Raw genomic sequence first — 23,427 nt, forward strand, 5'->3', positions numbered from 1 at the left:
TGATTAGTCCCAGAGAAAAATCACACACAGATCTCTGTAAGTTATAATGCTGATTGGCCCATTAGGTCAGGCTTCTTACTGGCTAACTCTCATGTCTTGATTAACACATTTTTCTGATCTATGTTAGCCATGTGGCTCAGTACCTTTTTCAGTGGGGCAGCTCACATCCTGCTGCTTCGGTGATCTGGGCAGGAGTGGGAGGAATCAACTTCCTCCTCCCCAGAATTCTCCTGCTCTCCTTGCATCATTTCCACTTCCTGTCTGGTTTTCCCGCTTACACCTCCTGCCTGGCCAATCAGCGTTTATTTAAAATGTGATTGACAGAATACAGACAATTCTCCTGCACCACCCCCCCCAAGCTAATTTTGGTCAAGGTCTTTATCACAACAATTGAAAACAAAGAAAAAGCTCAAGAGTAATAACTGTGTCCTTGAGAAAATCTAGAAGGAAATTCATTTCCCACAGCTATAACTATTATCTTGTGGTATAAAAGTGCTTGCACTAAGAAAAAGAAGCTGGAAATTCAGCAATGGGAAGCTCAGCTATGGAAAGAAAGCCTAATCAAGACTATGAACTGGCTACTCACCTTCCCTAGTTGAATTGTTTTCTACTAGATGTTTTAAGTGCCCAGTTCTTCAGTCTATCAGTAATCAGTAAATCTATCTATCTATCTATCTATCTATCTATCTATCTATCTATCTATCTTCTATCTCTAAATCCCTATCTACCTATCACCTATCTATCATCCATCTATCTATCTATCTATCTGTCTGTCTGTCCGTCCGTCCGTCCGTCCGTCCGTCCGTCCGTCCATCTATCCATCTATCCATCTATCCATCTATCCATCTATCCATCTATCCATCTATCCATCTATCCATCTATCCATCTATCCATCTATCCATCTATCCATCTATCCATCTATCCATCTATCCATCTATCCATCTATCCATCTATCTATCTATCTATCTATCTATCTATCTATCTATCTATCTATCTATCTATCTCTAAATCCCTATCTACCTATCATCTATCTATCTATCTATCTATCTATCTATCTATCTATCTATCTATCTATCTATCTATCTATCTATCTCTAAATCCCTATCTACCTATCATCTATCTATCTATCTATCTATCTATCTATCTATCTATCTATCATCTATCTCTAAATCCCTATCTACCTATCACCTATCTATCATCTATCTATCTATCTATCTATCTATCTATCTATCTATCTATCTACCTACCTATCTACCTACCTACCTATATAAACATATCTATACTGTTTATTTTTTGCTTTGATTTATGATTTACTTAATAAGCTCACCCATTCAAAACCCGAAGCATAGCTAGTGTGCATCACTCTAGGACCTTATGGACCACATAGCTTTCTTTTATTGGTGAGTTGAATTGCATGGTGAGCATGTACAACCTGCTGTTGAGAGATATGAAAGCTCTAGTCCAGTTGTCTAAGATTTTGGGAAAGAGTTGCTCTGATCATTGTCATAACTTTCTTTATATGACAATGTATTTAATTTCATTTGAGCAAGAGCAGAAAATTGGAATTATTAGCAAGCTTATGTTATATTCTAAAATATTTTCACAAATTTCTTGACATTTTCCTCTAAATAAGAGGCTCATTGCATTCCCCCAAAGTTTTGACAGGATTTAGACTCTTGCCTCTAACAAAGGAAATGTAGAAGAAAAGGCAATGCACACGTCTTTAGTCAGATTGAAATGTTTGTAAAATGCTGTAGCCTCGGCATGCCTGAACAGAAATGCCTTCCTCAGAGTTGAAGGGGTTGAATTTGTGAGGTCACAGTAGGAATATGGTCCAGTTGTTCAACTAAGGGTCCTTTTCCAGGTGCACTTTTTTTTAAAATGAGTTTTCTTTCTTTTTTTTTAAATTTTTCCATTCAAAAAAATTTACACTTCTTCCTCTCCTCCCATTCCTCTCCTCCCTTTCCCTCCCTCCTTAAGAGAGGGCAGGGAACCCTGCCCTGTGGGAAATCCAAGTCCATGTCATCGTCCCCACCTTCCCCTCACCCTCATCCAGTCCTAGGAAGCTTTGCATTCAAATAGACAAATAGACTAGGGTCCCAAAAAGCCAGACCTGCAGTAGAAACAAGTCCTGTGCCTTTATCAATGGCTTCTCAGTCAGCCCCCATTTTCAGCCACATTCAGAGAATTCGGTTTGATCGCATGCTCATTCAATCCCAGTCCAGCTGGATTTGGTGAGCTTCCATTAGAACAGGCACACTGTCTCAGTGGGTGGACCAAACCCTCGCTGTCCAGACTTCCTTGCTCATCTTCTCCCTCCTTCTGCTCTTCAACTGGACCTTGGGGGCTCAGTCCATTGCTCTGATGAGGATCTCTGTCTCTATCTCCATCCGTCGCTGGACAAAGATTCTATGGTGATATTCGAGATAATCATCAGTGTGATAGTGGGGCAAGGCCAGTTCAGGCGCCCTCTGCTCTGCTGCCCAAGGACCTAGCTGGGGACATCCCCGTGGACACCTGGGATCCCCTCTAGAGCCAAGTCTCTTGCCAACCCTAAAATGGCTCCCTTAATGTAGATATCTTCTTCCCGGCTCCTATATCTGTCCTTCCTCCATCTCACTCCCTCTCACTCCCCCAAGTATTCTCCAGTCTTTTCCTTTTCCCTTCTCTCTTCCCCTTCCCTCAACCCCCCCTACCTCCATGCTCCCAACTTTTGCCCCACAATCTTGTTTGCTTCCAATTTCCAAGAGGATCTATATATGGTTTTCTTTGGGTTCACCTTGTTATTTAGATTCTCTAGGCTTGTCAACTATAGGCTTAATGTTTTTTGTTTATGGCTAGAGTCTACTAATGAGTGAGTACATTCCATATTCATCTTTTTGGGTCTGGGTTATCTCATTCAGGATAGTGTTTTCTATTTCCATCCATTTGCATACAAAATGTCATTTTTTTTTTTTACCACTGAGTAGTACTCTAATGTGTATATATTCCACACTTTCTTTATCCATTTTTCCATTGAGGGGCATCTAGGTTGTTTCCAGGTTCTGGCTATTACAAATAATGCTGCTATGAACATAGTTGAACAAATGCTTTTGTAGTATGGTTCACATTTTTATGTTTTCACTCTGTAGAAAGTAATCAAGAGAGGACTTGGAATTTCTTTTACAAGGATTTTGGTACAAATCATAAGGATTCTGCTTTCACCCACTAATTCTCAACAGCTTCATCTCCAATCTTATTGCAGTGAGACATAGAACTCCACTGGAAGACGGTTTTCTTTTTGGTGGGATGACAGGGAGGTATATACCAGTTTATCCTACTTGAACTCATAAAAGGCATCATGACTTTTCTTTCTTTCTCTTAAAGCAATTCAAGAGGAAACCTAAAAAATCAGATGTCTACCAATCCAGGTACTACAACCAGGAGACGTTCATTCTGAAGACAACGGGGTTAGGCAATGAGTATTTGCAGAGAACGCTTAGAATACCACATGTACAGCTAAGTGTAAAATGAAGATGGTAATAGTTATTAATATGAATTTGATTATGTCCACCAAACAAGCAACTAATTCTCTTTCCAGGTTAGTTATTTTCCCACCTAATAGTTTTTTTAAATCTTGCTATTTTAGTAATAGACTACCAACCTATGAATGAACAAAAGTAAAACAAAACCAACAAAAGCTCTCCTTTGTGTTCTCTTTTGGGAAAACAGTTAGTATAATGTGTTTCTTTTTAAAGCAATATATGCACAAATGTAATCATAGTTGGCCAATAAAGTTTAGTGGCTTGATGAGGGATAAGTTCAGAAAAGTATGCAATGCATCAACTTTGCTAGTCCACAACACTGTTCTCAGATTTCTCTTTGCTGTTTGTTTTGGCATTGTGATAAGACAAATATATGTGTAGACTTTAGAAAAGAGACTTTGAATCATTATTTTAACACTTCTGTGACTAAATACCCAACAAGAAGCAGCTCATAAGAGAAAGGCTTTGTTTTGGCTCATGGTTCGAGAGTGCGGCCCTCAGTTGGGGTGAGGACAGTGAGTTGCTAGGAGCCATTCCTGGTGTGTAAGCAGGAGTGCAAAGTTGTTTGTTGAGATCTGACAGAAATGGAAATGCAGCAGGAAGCAAGACCTTGAAATAAATATCAAGGTCTAGGCTCTCAGTGAGTGGTTTGCTTCCACCATCTAGGCCCCAGCTCCCAAAGGGTTTGTAACGATCCAAGCAGCACCACTATCCACACACAAAGTATGCAAGTTTGGGAGGGTTATTTCATATTGAAAGCATAACAAAGGAGAATCAAGAGATTTGTATCGCTGACTCCTGATGTCTGCCATGGCTTGTTTACCAGTTTGTCCCATTGGCATGTTGCTGCACAGATCACTATTTCCCTCCCATAGGATCCTGTCCGTATTCTGCCTCCACAGAAGGTGTGGGCTGTGCACTTGATGAAAAAGAGGACATCTGTGTTGCTATTAAAGTTGGAGGCAGGGAAAACAGACATGGGTTCCAATCCATTTGGATTTCTCCAATATTTTATTATTTTTCACATATAGTTAGCTGTGAGGTAGTTTGCTAATGACGGCCTCTATTATTGAGATTGGCAGTCCAACACATTGTGTATCTTTACTTGTGCTATTTTAATCATCATCATCATCATCATCATCATCATCATCATCATCATCATCATCATTTCACCAATGGAACTCTTGTGTCTGAGCCTAAAGTCAAAGATGGGTATATTTTGCTAACCAGTGGAGTGTGAATGGATTCTAAATTTAAAATATAGTTATAAGGAGTAGAGACTAGGGGCTAATACTAAATTTGCTATACTGGTCAAACAAGAAATATTTACAAAAGCTTTAAATATACGAGCATTTTTATTCCTTTCCTAACAAGAGTCATCAATATTTCTGTGTATGTGTGCTTGTGTGAATGAATGCAAGTTCTCATGTATGCATTTGCATGTGTGTGTGTGTGCACACCCTTACATGCACATGTATCCACATGTGTGTGGAGGCCTGAAGTTTATGTGGACTCTCTTCATTAACCGCACTGCACTTTACTGAAGCAGGATATCTTACTAAATCCAAAACTCACTGAGTAAACAGTTGAATTAGACAGCTTCTTCTAGAATCTTCTGTTTCTGGAATTCCCAAAAGTTGCTATGCTTCCCATGCTATGTTTAGGTTCTGTGCATCCAAATTCTGCATTTTACAGCTTTGTGTCAGATACTTTATTCACCAAGGTGGCATCTCCCAGCCCTAAAGTTTTAAATATTAATCTAATGATATATGTCTGAACAATGAATTCTGTAACATTTCTTATATTAAAAACATCCATTCAGTAATTATCAAATATTTACCACTGGCCAAAATCTGCTCTTGACACTAGATACAGAATGATAAATAGAGTCTCCTGAAAGAAATAAATGCTAAAACATTAAAAGAGATGGAGAAAAATCTCAAAGCAATTAAAAGTATAGAATAAGACTAATTCCCTAAATGCTTTGGGAACTTGTCCTGGACCCATATATTCAAATTTTGAGTACAGTGCCAATTTGGAGCAATAAATCTCCTGTTGCTTCAAGTTAGTATGTACCCTAGAGAAATAGCAGTCCTCATTTCTGATCTCTGGCCAAAAAAATTAAAACCCTTAGAGAAATTGACTTCTACTCTTTAATAACATGGAAGAATAGAAATGATCATATTTTGTTACTGAATAGATAAACTGAGCACTTCCTTTCCACATGTGCTTGCACACATATAGGTACATAAAGAAGCATACAGCTCAATCACACTAGCATAAATTAAGATTTCCTTTAATAATTCTAGCTACATTTATTTATTGTGGAGTGAGCGCTATTTCAAGGTCACAGGAGTTGATTTTTTTTCCTTCCACCACGTGGGCCCCAGGTAACAAATGTAGGTGGTTAGACTTGCAAGTGTCTATTTGTTTATCTTATTGACACCTAAAATTTCTTAAATCTTGAAAAAAACAACTTCCTAAAATTCTTAGAAGTTTTTCTTAATACTCAGCTAGAGAGACTAAGAGGAAATCGAAGTGATCTTGTGAACTAGGGGTGTGAGGCACAGTATGGAGCAATCTTTTTGAGGAGTGATTGCAATGAACATCTTCTTCAGGGTAGGCAGGTAGACATCCTCTTCCCCCAGCTTCCAAATGCACATAGGGACCTTGTCAGTTAGATCTCAAGCATAGGAAGGGAAGAATGGAAGGTAATGTAACTCGAATTTTGTTTAAAGAGATAAAGAAGAGACTTCAGATTATCTAGTAATTACTAAATTAACTTTGGGAATAACTTCAGTAATCAGAGCGTTTTAGTTAAAATTTTCTGTGGTGATTCAAAAACAGGGTCCCTGGCTAATGCCAGTTTGCTTTACCCAGGTTGAACTGTTCCACATTCGTATCATGTGTTTTTAAATACTATGATAAGAAGTTCAATGTGAGTAAACTGGACAGTGTGATGCTCAGTCTATGACTGGATAAGCAAGTTCAAATAGTAAGGAGGAATATATTGGACAAAGAGGCCATCCGGGTAGAGTTCAGGTAGAGGGAAGGGATGTGCAAAGCAGTTGGCTCTGCAATGGCTTTTTATATCTGTCCCACAGAAGTCTAGAAGGTTAAATACAGATTCACTGGTGAAGGACCATGTACCCTGAGAAATTAAATATTGACTTTTCTTTTTCCTGAGAAATGTATCATCACTTATTTAATTCAAGTGTGTTGCATATGTAATTACATTTTTATTTTACAAAAATAATTCTGGCTGAGCTATGGAGAAGGGACTGAAGTGTGGGAGCAACAATGTTTGATTCATGAGACATAGATGGCAGGGAGGAAAGAGAAGATGGAAAGAACATTAGCAGGCTAGTTCTGTAGTCTTGGTACCAGGTTAATATTTTGGGGGTAAAGATCAGAAAAGTCTAAGGTTGTAATGACTTTTAGAAATGAAGATTAAATATCTTGGCCCTCGTTAAAGAACGTCAAGTTTCACTTTTATTAACAACTAATGGAGTTCCTACTTTTCTTTCCTTCACTCTAAATTCCCTTGCAGAATCTGATGAAGTCATTCATGCATCTATAATTTACGATAGTAATATAGTAGAAGATGAAATGTTCTCATTTATATTACATACTGAGTGACCCCTTTACATAGTGATGTATATGAGATCAGTGTGGCAATGAGGAAAATGGCTACATCTACTGGAGAGTTGGGAGTGTTTGGCTTAAATGTCACAACAGAGGAAATGTTATTTTTTTTAAACCTTGAACGCCTTTATTTTGAGTGTTTTGGCATCAGAATTTGAACTGAATTTGAACTCAGTGGTGCATGAATTAGTTTCCCCTTGGTTATATGTGACCACATTTTTCCCCGAAGAAAAATAATCCAAAAGCTTTGGAAAAAAGCTTAAAACCCTCTCAATATATCAAATAACTCTTACAAAACAACTCTTTGAAGTTAAGTGTGAAGGCACCAGCAACATGGATATTAAATTTCCTTTGGGACATTTCTACACTCATGGAAAAAGTGCTTAGCAAAACACCTTTTGAGTTTTTCTATTCCCCAAAGTATTTTAAAAGGAAAACAGGAATTTAACAGATCCAAAAACATGTGAGTTCTGTGTCCTTCATACAGCCATATTGCATTACTTAATTTCTTTTCCAGATCCTTTCGCTTGATGCTTTCAATGCATTTGTATTTTCTAAATCTTGTACAATTTTTAGTTTTGCATAAGTATTTTTAAATGCAACACGCAAAATGACCACAGTTAAACGTCAAGCAAGAGGTAGTTCTGTGAGAATTACATAGTTTAAGATATATCATCCTCTTCCTGTTCAGTCACACTTCACTCATTAAAAATAACTCAGCTAGCTCTGAGAAAAATTGAGATATAGGCAAGATTTGTTGGTTATGATTAAAACTGGCTCTGCATAAAATGTACCATGGAAATATCATACCTTTGTTGAAGGATTAATGTGTTATTTCCCTGAGTTTCATTACAACTCAATGCCGGTTTCTGAAATTCTGCTTTGGATTCTGTGTTTCTGCTTTCTGTTTAGAGAACTGAAGTGTTCATGAGGGATAGAATTCACAGCCATCAAGTGTGGTCATGTGCAATGTGCTGAGCTACTTGCTTCACATGGGTTGCATTTTCTCTTTGATCTAGTGGATAATTAGTTTCTCTCAGAAGAAGGCAAACAGACAGTATCAAAGGGTTGTGGTTTATATAAAAAAATAATCAAGCATAGATGTTCATACCTGTTACCCTAGCCCTCAGGAGTTGGAATCAGGAAGATTGACACAAGTTTGAGGTCAGTCTGGCTGAACGGTGTTTCAGGAAGCCTGGACCATATACTAAAACCATGTCTCAAATACAACAAAAACAAAATCAAAAAAGAGAAAAGAAAAAGAAAACACTGAAACAGATTTTGCAGTGTGAATCTTCTTTCAGTTGTACTCTGAGTTCATGTTATTTTGTTTTCTTTAAATTAAAATACAATTATATAATTTCCTCTTTACCTTTCCTCCCGTTAATCCCTCTCAAAAGTCCCCTTGCTGTCTCAAATTCATGGGCTCTGGCCTCTTTTTGAAATTCTTGTTGCATATATATTCTTAAATATATAACTCCCCTTGCTCAATCTGTACAATTTTACTTGCATGTATACTACTTCAGGTTTGGAAACTTGGTATTAGTATTAGTCAGGGTCCTTTATAAAAACAGAACTAATAGACTGAATCTATATACAGATATAGAAAGGAGATTTATTAGAGTGGTTTACAGGCTGTGGTCCTGTTGATCTAAAAGTGGCTGTTTACCAATGGGAAATCCAAGAATCGGGGAATTTGTTCAGTCCATGAGGCTGGATATCTCACATGATCTTCAGTATATGCTAGAATCCTGAAGAAGCAGGCTCTAATACCTACTCTGCCCTAGGTAGCTGGCTCAGTCCCACTCCTGTGAAATTTGTTGCCTCAGGCCTGCTCCAGCCCAAGGTGGAGTTCAGTGCCTCAGGCCTACTTTGGCCAAAGTTACCTGTTTCTGTAACCCTGGTCTGGATCTGCTCCTGCAGATGTTTCTGGCTTGGAGTTGGTCCTGCAAAGGTCTCTGGCCTTGGTCTATTCCCTCGGAGTTCCCAGGCACAGAGACACACATAGATCTAATCTACATGGGTAGTAGAAGAAGACAAGATCTCCTGAGTAAATTGTGAGCATGGGGACCTTGGGAGAGGATTGAAGGAGACGGGAGAAGTAGGGAGGGGAGAAGAGAGGAATGTAGAGCTCAACAAAAACCATTAAAAAAGAAAACATATGGATTTTTGTAAATTGATTCAGTATTTTGCTGCATTTCTGAAACTGTCAATGATTTCTGGAAGTTTTCTGGCAGAAATTTTGGGGTTTCTCCTATATAATAACATATTATCTGCATATGGCAATAGTTTGACTTCTTTTCCTATTTGTACCTCTCTAATTTCCTTCCTTTTCCTCATTGTTCCAGCTTAGTGCTGTGGATACAATATTGAAAAAAGTAGGAACAGTTGACAGCCTATCTTGAACTTCATTTCAGAGGAACTGATTCATGTTTTTCTCCATTTAAGATGAAATTTTCAGTGAGTTTCTCACATGCAGTTTTTATTATGGGGAGATATGCACCTTTTAATCCCACTCTTTTAAGGACTTTTATCATGAAGACAATTTGGTTTTTGTCAAAGGCTTTTTCTGTGTTGAGATGACTATATGATTTTTGTTTAAGTTTTTTTATATGATTTATTACATTTATTGACTTACATATGTTTACACATCTCTGCATCTGTAGGATAAAGCTGACTTGGTCACAGTGGATGATATTTTGGATATATGTCTGCATTTGGCTCATAAGCATTTTTACCAAGAATTTTTCATAAATACTTTATAGAGGAGGGTTATCTGTCTATTATGTTATTTTCATTGGTCAATAAAGAGACTGCCTTGGCCCTTTGATAGGACAGAAAATTAGGTAGGTGGAGTAAACAGAATAGAATGCTGGGAAGAGGGCAATGGGGCAGACGCCATGGAGCCAGCCACCAGGTCGGACATGCTGAATCTTTTCCGGTAAGCCACCACCTCGTGGTGCAACACAGATTATTACAAATGGGTTAATCAAGATGGGAGAGTTAGCCAGTAACTAACTCTCTAGAGATAATGGGCCAGGCAGTGTTTAAATGAATACAATTTGTGTGTTGTTATTTCCGGGGCTAAGCTAGCTGTGCAGGAGCCGGGCGGGATGAAAAGCAGGCCTGTCCGCAACTCCTCACTACAAATACTGTGTTTGAGGCAGCCTGGGCTACATTCTAAAACCAAATCTAAAAAAAAAAAAAAAAAAAAAAAAAAAACAGGAAAAAAAAACAACAAAAAAAGGAAAGTAGAGTAAGTACATGGAACTGATTCTTAGCTCCAGTTCTTCCAGTTGTTAAGTCTGATTTTGTGCAATGTTAATGTTTTAATCATTTGAGTACAGATTTCCTGTACTCACCTTTCTTTTTGCCATGCTTTATTGTAATGTTTTATTCTAGTTCTAGGTGTAAAGAGAAGTTTCTGTCTCACCTGTTCCTGCAGCCATTCAGTCCCAAAGAAACACACAGAAGCTTATATTAATTATAAACTGTTTGGCCTATTAGCTCAAGCTTATTATTAAGCAGCTCTTACAATTTAAATTAAGCCATAATTCTTATCTATGTTTAGCCATGTGGCTTGGTACCTTTTCTCAGTAAGGCATTCTCATCTTGCTTCTTCTGCATCTGGCTTGTGACTGCCTCTCTGCCTTTCCTCTTTCTGGAATTCCCTTCATCTGATAGCCTCACCTAAACTTCCTGCATGGCTACTGGTCAATCAGCATTTTATTAAACAAATTCAAATGACAAATCTTTACAGTGTACAAAAACATTATCCTGCAGAATCTGTTTTCATCTGACAACTTGTATTTAATACTCCTATGTGTCTGTGCATTTCCCATTGCCTTAATCTGTCAGGTATTTGTTGGATTCGGTTCTACAAGATTTTACAAAATCATGTAAATGACTTTGAGCAGTTTAGAATATCTAAACAGCTATCACTCAAAGAGATGTATGATTTGTCAAACATAGTAGCTCCATTCTTAAAGTAGTCTTGTACTCAATTGTTATTGAAAGTTTAGATAGGGTTATTTGTCTAGCATACAATTAAAGTTAGATATAAATTGAGTTAGAAGTCATGCACGAAATCCCTAAGATCACATTACATGCAAGCATTTTGCTGTTGAGGGTCTAATACAGAGAAGTATCCTGCAACAGTTTGGAGAGATGGCTCAACTGTTCAGAGCTCTTACTGGTCCTGCAGATGGCCAGTTTGGTTCCCAGTACCCACAACCACCTGAAACTCCTGCTGCATGGGATTTGACGCCATCTTTTCTCCAGAGGCATCTGCACACATGTGCATATACCTACAGATACATACAATATATAAATCATAAACATAAGTAATAAAGTAAGTCTCCTTGTAAGAAAAATTAGAAAATTACCCTGGGATGAACCTTATGATTTATACTTTCATTTTATCATTCAATCTTCGTATTGATACATGTATATGTTTGCTTATGAGAAAAGTATATTTTGATCTCTTTTTTGGAAACAGAACTTTCAGAACATCTTTTTTCTGAGAGCTGAAGTTCTTTGGCAAGTAGAGAGCAGGGCTTCCTGGCAAATAGAGACCTGGGCTTTCTCAACTAGCATCATTTCCTGTGAGACCAGCAGCAGAGACAAACAGTTGGCAATTTTTCTCTCAGCTTGTTTCTGTCTCAGTGTTTCATTTGTGTGGTTCTTCATAAAATCATAAACTGACTTTCACTATATCCTTAAATTATTCAGTTTCTCTGCTGCACACCATTCTCACATAAAAATGTTTCAATTATTAAAAAAGTCTCTATTATGAGTTGTAATAAATATGCATATATGAGCAATTGTACCTGGACCAGCAATAATGGAAACCATTACACCCATGTGGTAAGATCAGACATGAGCACTGGTGAAGTTAACCCCAAACCTTTGGGGCTATTTGGTCAAATTTCTCTGGCCATTTTCAATTCTGTATGTCTTCTATCTTTGGCAACTCAATTTCTTACTGAAATCTTCTCCTGAATTTTAAGTAGAAAATAATAAGCTTACTAGAAATCCCATCAGGGACATTTCTGATACTCTGGTAAGTCATGAATATACAGAAGCCTCAAAATTATTCCACTGTTAGTGGTCTATATATTTAAATTAGTTCAGGTTATACAGAACTTAAATCTGCAATTTATGAAAAAAATAATCTTTTGTTTTAAATTGCTTTAAAGTTTATGTGCCAATTATGAAGATAGTACAAGATTCTCATAAGATTTATATCATACTTCTCCTATTAACAATATGTATTCCATATACTATTATGCTATATTTAACAATATGCTTATTAATGCTGCATTATAAAATAAAGTCCATATTTGACTCAAGTTCTGGCCTTAGCTCTGCTGATGTCAACCCTGATTACCTGACATACTTGCCAAATATATTATCTGTTAAGAATTTTTATTTTTTTCCTCAAAGAATTTATTCTTTGGAAAAAAAGTTACAATGCACAAACACTAATAGTTAGAATGTGGAGGCATTGTGTAAGGAAGATTTTCCTGTTTTCTGTCTTTGATTGATTGCTTCATGCCAGAATGACTCCTCTTCTCTTATATAGCTCTCTGTGTGTATATATGCGTTTGTGTGTGTGTGTGTGTGTGCATACTATCTTTCTGTGTATGTATAAGGAAATTTTTAGCTTGTTCATATAAGCATTTATCATATTTATTCTCTTGCTGCTGTTGTCTTTTGAGTACTTTCTTACATTTCTGGCAGAATATTACAGGTTTGCCTTGTATATTTCTTTCACAGTACTAGAATCACTATAATTTCCAGGTTTTGGAATGACAATGCTAGATATCAGGAACTAGATGTTAGATGTTCTCATTGATCCTGGGCTTCATTGCATCTTGACTCTCTCAGCTGACATCAAGAGAATCCTGTGTCAAAACACATGTCTATAGACAAATATCTCTGCGCACAACCTTGGAATACTTTGATGTTACATAAGAGCTTTTATTCATCTCCACATGCTGTATTGTATGTTTTTCCCCTCTGCAACTTCCTGCTCCAACAACGAGAAGCCAGCTTGTACTAGCTGCTGTTATTTCCTAAGCCATTGGCCACCAGTGTCTAAGTGTGATGGGTTAATTATTGCTAGCATATTATGAAAGCTGATGTCAACCTCCTTCTACTTCTACTCCTGGACATTCATGAATGTTTCAGTTCAGTCCTTTCCCTCTCTTCCTCAGTGATACTACTTTGTGTATTTGTTATACATCAAGATGCCATTTTATACATGCTGTTTTCAGGTTCCTCAGCTTCCTAAACTATCACGACTTTATATTTTTGCTCATTACATTTTGGTCCTTAGGCTGTGTATTTCTATATCTTTGCCCGAATACCTGGTAGCTGGTAACTGTTGTTAAAATGTCATACAGAATAGTTTCATCACCCTTAAAACTTCTCTGTGCTCTACTTATGATTATCTTTTCCTTGCTACCAATAGGTTCCAGCAACTGTCCAGCCACCTCCTTTGTCTATGGTACAACCATTTCACAGAGCAATTCATCATGCAAATGAATTAGTACAGTATACAGTACAGAATATGGCCTTTTCAACTATAAATGTTAGGATTTCTTTCCATTCTTGCATGACTCTATCATTTAAATCCCGTGTGTCTCTATATACTGTTCATTGCAGTTGAGTAGCATACTTTGTTTATCCATTGACCTATTGAAGGACGTTTAGTTATTTCCTGCTTTGAGTGATTATGAATGAAGTGGCTATAAACTTTCTCATAAAATTTTGAATGCACATATATTTTCAAATCTATTGGGTGCTCTGAGAACACGATTACTGAATTATAAGGATCTGGGCAACTTTACAAGAAATTGCCATGCTGTCTTCCTGTACAGTACAGTGGCTGTGCTATCTGCATTCCCGTAGCAGCAAGTGAGAGTTCTGCTATGCAGAGAAACATACTGTCACACTTTTGGAACATAGCCATTCTAATAGGTGTGCTGTGCCATACCCTTGGTTTAATTTGCATTTTCTTAATGACAGCAACATTGAACATATTTTAATATGCTTATTTGCCATCTGCACATATTCCTTGGAAAAGGATCTGCTATTTTTTACCCACTTTTTAATTGGATTGCATTTTATACTGTTAAATTTTAACATTTAAAAATTTTAGCTAAAAATGATAGTGTTTTCTTGCAGATTTTAATCTGAACTGGTGTCATTTTTTACTGTCTTGATAAGTATTATACATCTCTCAAATCACAGATATCTTCACTGTGAGCCTATTTTTAACTAGCCCAAACTGAGGTGATATCTTTGAGACTCTGTTGAGCAGGACGAAGGATGTATTACTGCCCACTGGATTGTAACTCACTGTGTTGTGTAGCATCCACAAAGCTTTCATGTTCGCTGAATCATTGACTGGGATGTGGAAATAACTGTGCAACTTAGCAGTCATCTTAGTGCTTGAGATCTCTAATAAGGAAATTAGAACACTCAAGTAAGAAAGTCCAGCTCCCCAGTGGTTTCACACAATATTGCTGTACTGCTGCTCACCTTCAGGTGCTTGAAAATGTGTCAGCTGGCTTCTTGTCCCTATAAAAATACCTGATACACAATAACTTATCAATAGGAAAGGTGTATTTGACTCACAATTTCAGATGTTTCAATGGAGGGTAGTTTCACCCTGGTGCATCTGGGGCCATGGTAAGGTACCATATCTTAGTGAAGAGTGAATAGTAGAAAAGTTTATTGAATTCATGCAACCAGGAAACAAAGTAGTGTATAGCAAGGGGCTTGGGTTCCAGCAGACCCTTAGTGGGCATATTTTCAGTGAACTTATTTTGTCCTCTGGATCCCACATGGTAAGTGTCCCACAGCTTCCCAATGGCACCACAGTATAGGGGCTAAGTCTTCAACCCATAGCCCTCTCAGGGAACATTTCAAGCCCAAAGTACAGTAACAAGAGACAGAAATGAGATTTCATATCATTTATGTCTCTATTCTTTTGGCTATGTGTTTCTGTAGCAAGTGTAAGCCTAACCAAATCAGGTCTTGAAGCTGAGTGTATGGACTTGATTCTTTGTGTTTCTGCATGCTCAGTTAGCACACTGAATCTGTCATGCTACGTTTTATATTTCATTACAATTTCTCATTTTGTCGTAGTTATCACTCACTAAGCTGAAAGCTGTAAGAATGAGACAGTCCTTCTTGTCAGGTTTCTCAGGTACCACAGTGCCCACCAAACCACGAGAACTTTCTGAGCTTTATTTGGCAAATCAACTGCTTACGTCATACAATCGGAACTTTCACATGGATGCATAAAGTTTCTTTTCTGCACATGTTTTGTTGTCTTGGTTATTATAAGAACCCGGAGAGCAGAGACTGCTTCTGCTCTCCATACTGACTAACCGATGATGCTCTGAAGATGTAAGTGGTCTGAGTGAAACAGTTCTGGGAAAGAGGTAGTATTGTTAGCACTATCATTTTCACTGTTTTAAAAAACAGAGAACTGAGACAGAATAAATTATTGTTTATCTAGCAACGGTCAGAATTAAAACTCTAATCAAGAAAAATTAATTATGAAGCTCCTCTTTCAGCTCTAGCAGTATGGCAGCTCTCTGTGTTCTTCAGATATGTATCTTACTAGTTGTCTTAGGTAAGGTTTCTATTGTTATGAAGAGATAACATGACACTAGCAAATCTTATAAGAAAAAACATTTAACTGGGTGACTAATGTCTCAGAGGTTCAGACTATTATCATCATGGGACATGGCTGCATCCAGACAGACATGATACAGGAAAAGGAGCTAAGAAGTCTACATCTTTGACCCACAGGCAACAGGAAATGAACTGTGTCACTAGGAACAGTTTAAGAATAGGTGACATCAAAGCCCATCCCCAAAGCGACACACTTTCCTCAACAATGTCATACATCCTGAATTTTGGCACTCCCTATGAACTTATGGTGGCCGATAGTTTTTTTTAGTCTCTACAATGTTCAATTGAACATTGAAGTTCAACATCTCTTTTGAGATTCATGCACTTTTTTTAACTGTAATAACCTATAAAATCAAAATCAAAAAGCAGATTGCAAACTTCTAACATATAGTACAGAACCATTCCAAAATGTTGTGAAGGGAACATAGTAGGGAAATACTGGACCAAAGCAAGACCAAAAGCCAATTGCAAAAACTTCAAACTCTGCATTTCTTTGTCTGATGTCAAAATGCTTTTCAAATCTCCAACTTCATTCAGCTTTGTTGACTGCAACATGCTTGTTTCTCCCGCTCTGGTTCCACTCCTTGTTAGCAGTTTTCCTCAGCATGTATCCCATGGCTCTGGCATCTCCAACATCTTGAGGTCTTCAAGGCAACATAGGCTTCAGCTTCACAGTTTCATGCAATAGCCTTTCTAGGCCTCTATTCAGGGACACCCCTGACACAGGCTTGACCTCAGTGGTTTTCCTTAGTTCTATCCATAACTCTAAAGCCAGAACCATATGGTCAAAGCTGCTAAGTTCTGCTGCTTGCGGGAGCTGGAACACGGCCCCCTTGTTCAAATACATCTTCACCAGTTTTCTGGTTTTAATGGTTATCCTCATTGTCTAAGTCTCGCTACCCTTGAATGCACTCTGTAGACCAGGCTGGTCTCAAACTCAGATCTGCCAGCCTCTGAGTTCAAGTGCTAGAGTTAAACAGTCGGCTTTAAGTTTTTCCTTTTCCTTTTCACATATTGGAAACTTAGCTAGATGGGATCTTGCCCTTCAGTTACCACTCCCTTTAGTCCATTTCTTACTCTGTTTATCTCCTTGAACACAGGATGTAGCTCCGTTTCATTTCCCAGTGTTCCTTTTCTCTTCAGCTTACTCCTTTTCATTGCAAATCTTTAAGGGCACATACACTATATAGTCTATATTGGGCTGTTTTGAGATTTTTCTTTACCAAATCTCCTTTTAATCCAAATCTTTAGCTTTAGGCAGACTCTTTGGACAAGGGCAAATGTAGCCACTTTCTTCACCAAACATCACAAGAAAGCTCTCTAGGCAGCTACTAAATTTCTTTACCTCTTGAACCACTTGAGTCATTCCTTAACAGTTCAAATTGTTCTTAGCGTTAGTCTCTTCCATGTTCTGAAGTCAAAATTCCTCTAATCAAAATCAAGGTCAGGCCCATCACAACAATACCTGAGTCCCTGATACAAACAATTGACTTAGTTGGGATTTCTAAAGCTGTGAAGAGATAGCATGTTTACAGCAACTTTTATAAAGGGAAACATTTAATTGTGTGGATTATATCTCAGAGATTCAGTGCATCACCATCATAGTGGGACATGGCAACATGCAGAAAGATATGGTGCTAGAGAAGGAGCTGAGAAATCTACACCTTTGATCCACAGGCAACAGCAAATGAGCTGTGTCACTGGGTATAGCTCAAGCATAGAAGACCTCAAAAATCCACCCCCCACAATGGCACACTTCCTCCAACAAGGCTACACCGCCTAATAGTGACACCTCCTATAAGCTTATGGGACCAATTATATTTAACTACCTCTCTGATTGATGTTCACATCTTCTTAGCTATGCTATTAAGTTTAAATGGGATACTTTGAGTGACTGATGTTTGTTCATAGACTATTCGAGGGCTTCCTGAAAAAATTCAAGCATAATTAAGCTATCCCGTGTAATTATTCTCCAGATATTTGAAGACAGCATATTTTTTTGTTGAGTATCACTTGAAGTAGAGAAAACTCACTAGAAACCTCTAGAGGGTAGATGGTATTTCTATTATTATTTACAATGGCAATGGCTTTAGAAATAATTGACACATTTAATCAGCAAAAGTTAATTGGTCACTGATTATTTTCTGGATAGTCAGCTCTATTCTAGAAATACAAAGTATCTTTTTATGTAAGGAATTCACAGTGGAGAAGAATCACAGGGAGGTAATTGCACAACAGTCTAATCATATTTTGGAAATATGCACTGTATGGGACATGATTGGGAGAAAGAAACATCTGCCTGCAGGCTGAAATACCAGAGTGTGGGTCACAAGAATCCAAAGTGAAGTGAAATACTAAAAGATAAACTTATCGATAGCAACTAGAGATAAACAAATAGGGAAATGACAGTATATTTTATTTTAGAAAAGTGACTTGTTCTATAGGAAGTAGGGTAAGGAAGAGAACTGGGGGAGAGGAAGAACTAAATCAGGGTATTCTAAACAAAAGAACCAGTGGGAGAGAACATCTGAAAGAAGACTTCTGGAAGGTTATCATGAGTGAACATATTCTTTTTTTGTTCTTGTTGTTATTTGTTGTTTGTTTTTTGTTTTTTCAAGACAGAGTTTCTCTGTAGCTTTGGAGCCTGTTCTGGAACTAGTTCTTGTAGACCAGGCTGACCTTGAACTCACAGAGATCTGCCTGACTCTGCCTTCCGAGTGCTGGGATTAAAGCCACGCACCACCACCGCCCGGGTGAACATATTCTTAAATGAGAAGTTTAAGACAAGCATTGACAAGAATTTAGAATTTTAAATAGTTAGGTAGATTAATAGTAATAGAAGTTCTTAGAAGACAGCCAGTCAGGTCTAGTTCTATAGTTTCACCCTTCCTAATGTCATGACCCTTTAAAGCAGTTCCTTATGTTTTGGTGACCTCCCAACCATAAAATCATTTTTTGTTACTACTTCATAACTCTAAGTTTGCTACTGTTATGAATTTTCAATGTAAATATCTGTGTTTTTTAATGTTCTTAAGTGACAGCTGTAAAAAGATTATTGTGAAAAGGTTACCCACATACTGAGATCTGCTGGTAGCTGATGGATGGTGAAGGTGTCGGAAGATCAGATTTCCCAAATGCCAAACTGAAATTACATTAGTCCAGGAGTCTGCATTTTATGTAACAACTTGTCTTTTGTAGGCAAATTGGGAAATAGGAACACAATTTTCAATTTAAAACAAAATTTAATATGATATAACTTGGTCAGTTCTCCCCCACCAACTTCTCACAGATTCTTCTCACATCGCTACCAACCAACTTTATGTTCTTTCTCTCTCTTTTTCAATGAAACAGAACAAAACAACAATCAAAACAAAGACAAAGCAAGACAAATAAATAAATCTCAGAATGAATGAAACAAAACAACCCCCCCCCAAAACCAAATAAATACTGACTTCATTTTTTGTCCACCAACTACTTTTGACCTGGGACCTACCCTCAAATGTGGTTGATATACTCAGTTGATATACACTCTGATGGAGAAAACTGATTTTCTCAGATGTCAACAAATATCAACTGCAAATAGTTTCTTGGTTAGGGGTGGGATGCTATGTTCACTTCTCCTTCTCAGCTCTGAAACCTCATCAGTCTTGGATGTGTAGGTTCTGTGCATTTGGTCAGTTTCTGGAACATGGTAGGTGCCTCAGTCCTATTGTGTCTGGAAAATTCTGGAATGATCCATCACCTCTGGCTTTTAAAATTTCCCATGTCCTTTTCTACATAGATTTCTGAGCCCTGAGTGGAAGGGTTTGATGACGCCATTCTAATTAGAACTGGGTGCTCCAAAATCTCTCATTTTGCACATTGTCTATTTGTCTGAATGTACTTGTTAATCCAAATACACCTTATACTAAAATAGCACACATACAAAAATAAATGAATAGATAAATAAATACATAAAAATCAATAAATATCCTTACAGAGACATTTAAAGTAATGGGTGATGAAATCCTGAGACTAAATTATGATCTACTTTTTTGCTGTGAGTACATCAAAGAATCCAGCTCTTTATTCTCAGTACAGTTTTTAATTGGCTGTCTTTAGAATTGTCATCAACGACATTTCAGTCTCAATCATAAGTATTCCCCAAGATTGTCTGTTGAAGGATTAAAATTTTTTTAACATTATGGAATTTTCCATATAGAACAATGGAAAGGCAGGTAGGTATACCCAGATAATTATTGGGTCTTCCCAAATAGAATATTTCATCCCAGCAATAACTTTGTGTACAGCTGTATGAAATAGCTACAGGTGTGGAGAAATTGACTTCTTCATAGTCTGTCTTTTAGTTTTCACGCTACCCAATATCCAAAATCACTTTATGTCTAAATAAATTCATTTTATTAAATTCAGGTTCCATTTTTCAGTAAATTCTGTTTCATGGAACTGCCTGAAATTGAAATACTTAGGTTTGATTTTTCCTCTTGGAGTCCAATTATCGCTTTGCAATTAAGATTTTCCCTGTATAGACTCATTTATTCTAAGTCTTGTTTTGCATTGAATAATATGTAGTATTTCTTTTAATTAGAGGTCCTAGTTCATTTGAGGGCTTCTATCATTCTGCTTATCTGAACTCTCGTCACACCTCCCTCTCTAATTTGATTCATGAAGTCGGATCTATTTCCATGACTTGTTTAAAGATCTATCTGTCTTATGAAAGCTTTCTTGACTATTCCACATTCTCTAAAGCTAAAGGATGAGTGTGAAAATTATTAGTGAAATCTGTGATAATATGCAAATCAAAACCACATTTCAGAAATAGCTAGATCTCTAACAATTTGTGGGTGAATGGGTGGGTGGGAGCATTTCTGCCCCACAGATGTATGCCTAACCACAAAAGATTACTAAAATTACAAATTTTCTACCAACCAATAAATGGAAAGGCAATATCACACCTCTTTACATAATTCTGACACTGTAGAAGTTTACTCACACTTGGAAGGATACCAATTTCCATTTGAATAATTTTCAAGCAAAGATGTTGGTAAAGATGCCAAAAGAGAATTGCCTCTCAACATCTCCCTAACCATCTCTTTCCTAAAAGAAGTTTTGAGATATGTAACACTGAAATTGAAATTTTCCTGAGATCAGTCTTCAGTTGGAAACTGAATGGAAGCAGGAAAGGAGAACAAAGCAAAGAATAAGGAATGTTATCTTTTTTTATCTACAGATATATCTGTAACTGACTGTTTCTCTCCAAGCATCTCTATTTGAGAACCCTAAATTTCTTCCATTGCCCTTGGTGGCAAGTCTCTCTGGTCAACGAGTCATGTACTTGCTCATATTTTCCCCCACGCATTGCTGTGAGCAGAGAAAAGCATGATGGTAAAAGATGTTTCTGCCCCTAAAAGAGAGTCTGCCCAGGATTGCAGAAGTTGATTTTGCTTGCAGCTAAGGTGGGTCTCCTGCTCTCCTTAGGCCTGCCCATGGTCAGCTATAGAACAGGGAGGCACTAGATCTCCCTCTTCTCATTTGCCTGTGATCCTGTATAGTAATCAAAGCACTTTCATACTAATTAGCATCTAATTATGCTCCCTCTTGGATTCTTTTTGTTCGTTTTTCAGCTGTATGGAGATCCTTAAGGACAGAGAAGCCCATGTATTACCATTTCTGTTATCCTAGCAATTAGCAGAATGCTGAATATGAAGAAAGTGAACCATATGCTAGCTGATCTCATTTGGTCCATAAAGACAGAGAAGTCCAGTGATCCTGAGAACTTTCTTTACTGAGGCAAGATTTTAATAGTGCCATCACCAGTAATTCAGTTTTTATTTGAGGCAGTTAACTTTCCACCAGCTAAAAATAATATTAATTGTGCACTTAGTATCTGTGAAGGGTTTTCACATATGTTATTTAACTTAATTATTACAACTAGAACCAGATGAAGAGGCAGACCATCTGTGCCATCGCCCAGAGTTCTATCTGACAGGCAGCAAAATCTAAAGGCTCTTAAGTTAGAGAGGTTCGGGTTTATGTTCACTAAGGTCTTGCTGCTGAAAGTCCATTGATAATCTAGATGTTATGGGAGAGCTTTTCAGAAATACAAAATCTTACTGTTGCCTACACGTCACTGAATTAGAATGTTCATTTTACCCAGATACTAACAACCTCAGGGAAACTGAAAGCCAGCCTTGGGGACAGTATTCATATGGCTAGAGACTCAAAACTTATATGCTGATTAGAGTTTTAAATATTACTTAGGTAGAGGAATAATCTAATAGATATGCTTAAGTAAAAACAGGTGATCAAGAAACCAACTTTCTTTACTTTTACCTGAGTGATTTCTGGATAGATTTGTTCATTTAAAATGTCTAGGCTTTGGTTTAAAAGAAGAGTGCCCATAATATAACAGAGTCTAAAAGTTTCTGATGATGTTCAAAGTTTACTTTCAAGTCATAGCAATATGAACAATATTGTAAGAAAAATTCAAAACTCATTAGTTCAGGGAACACTATCTGCCTAATGCAAATCCCCTCACTTTGCCCAGCTGGCTGGGGCTCTTGTACCTACTGTTTCTTTCCATGGGATGTGCTTCTTCCAAGTTGTGCTTGGCCAACTCTCTGCCTATTTAGGTTGGCTCTTTTCTGTACACTGTCATTGACAGTACTGTTTTCTCAATCCTTTTGCTAGTACACATTCATGCTAAATTCATCTTCTTTCTATACAATTCCTTCCCTTTCAGGTTGTTACGTCTATGAGATCACATTTTCTCTGTTCTGAGGATCTTATTCCCTATGTCTGCAGCTCTGCACACAGTGAATGGATGGCACCATCCCATGAGCCATCTTGAACTGAAAAACAAATGTGGAAAAATGAAAAAGGAATCATATTAGTAAGAGTCAGAGTTCTTTAGTGGAAGAGACCTAATAGAATGGATCTTATAAATGCGTATATTTATATATATGCATATAATATGTATTAAGAGGGAATTTATTAGGGTGACTTACAGGTTGTGATTGAGATAGTCCAATAATGGCTGTCTCCTGACAGAGAAGTCAAGAATTTGGTAGTTGCTCAGTGCACGTTACTGGATATCTCAGCTTGACTTCAGTCTATGTTGGGATCCTGAAGAATTACTTTCTAATACCAGTGAAGTAATGGCTTATCAGCGGAATAGATGAACTTTCCAACAAGAGTGAGGGCTAGCAAACAAAAAGCTAAATCTTCCTTTTGTCCTTTTATGTAGGCTGCCACAATAAGTTCTAGCCCAGTTTTAGAATGTGTCTTCTGACTTCTACTGATTCAATAAAGGAAATATATTAGAGCTATACCTAGCCGCTTGGGTTTTACTTGATTCCAGGTGTAGTCAAGTTGACAACCAAGATTAGTTATAACACGAACTGAATAACAGCATTATCTACTCTCTGCTTCATCCAACTGAGATATAGGCAAACATTTTAGTCTCACCCACTCTGTTATAGAACCTCCTGTCACTTGCTTCTAACCAACTGAATACTGTACACACGATAGGATTCCTTACCTTTAATTG

The sequence above is a fragment of the Myodes glareolus genome, chromosome 14 (assembly GCF_982192425.1).
Source record: "Myodes glareolus chromosome 14, mMyoGla1.1, whole genome shotgun sequence".
Lineage (NCBI taxonomy): Eukaryota > Metazoa > Chordata > Mammalia > Rodentia > Cricetidae > Myodes > Myodes glareolus.